Source organism: Limulus polyphemus, unplaced genomic scaffold (genome assembly GCF_000517525.1).
Source record: "Limulus polyphemus unplaced genomic scaffold, Limulus_polyphemus-2.1.2 Scaffold3250, whole genome shotgun sequence".
Classification (NCBI taxonomy): Eukaryota; Metazoa; Arthropoda; class Merostomata; order Xiphosura; family Limulidae; genus Limulus; species Limulus polyphemus.
Window position 1 is genome coordinate 88,100 of NW_013668860.1, and position 914 is coordinate 89,013.

Consider the following 914-nt stretch of genomic DNA (forward strand, 5'->3'; position numbering starts at 1 on the left):
GAAAATCAAACCCATCCTGCCATGCCTACCTGTCACATCCTCTATTTACAGATTTTTTAGTAGTTCTTTCTTGCGTTTAATTATATATTACCTATAACCAACAGAAAGTCGTATTGTATGTTATGTTCTGAACAGTTAAATGTCAGTTTCACTCAGAGTACCAACATCATTCCTATGAGAAAGTTAATGACCAGCTTGGATGAATTTGTAATGACTCTTATCGCATAGTTAGAAAACTAGAAAAATTTTGAGAGGTAATTTGTGTACTTTTTACATGTTATTAGTCTATATTCTTTGGTGCATTATTTAATTAAATAAAAATTATTAAGGGCATTACTATCATTAGTATGTAATAATTAGGATTAACTCTCTTCAACAATCGACAGCAAGAAAAAAGAAGATTGTTTAAGAATTTTATTTCTTGTTTTTAATGTTTATTCTTTATGTATAATTATAAAAGTAACTAAAATGTAAAAATAGGGATCCTTTTAGGTTAGTAAAGATTAGATTAGGTAAATTAAATAATAATATTATAATAAAAATGTTTCATGAGACAAACGTGCGAGCAACTCGTGGATAATGTAATTCGTTAACGTAATGTGAGGTGCACGTTCCCCAAGTGATTTACATCTTATAATGGTGCATATAGTAGTTAGACATGGTTCAAAGGAAAATATAACAATAAAATTTAAGTATAGATAGATGTATACTGTTACGAGTTTAAAGCTATTTAGGATAAACAAATGTAGTTTCATGTTACAATTTGATGTCATTCTAGACAGAAAAAAGGGGTAATTTAGATTTATTTCGATTTGGGGGGGGGGGTTACGAGGTCGGTCAAATTGACCAATTCCGTTTTGAGATAGGGTAGAGAAAATAACAGATAAACTATAAAGTTTTACTGAAAAAAACGT

At 29.3% G+C, this 914-nt stretch overlaps 1 protein-coding gene across 1 annotated transcript in view; it reads left to right on the top strand.

Annotated features, from left to right (window-relative positions):
* Positions 1-914, top strand: part of LOC106468988 (carboxypeptidase D-like) — a 52,038-nt gene that overhangs the window by 42,430 nt on the left and 8,694 nt on the right. The gene's annotated exons all lie outside the window — the stretch shown is intronic.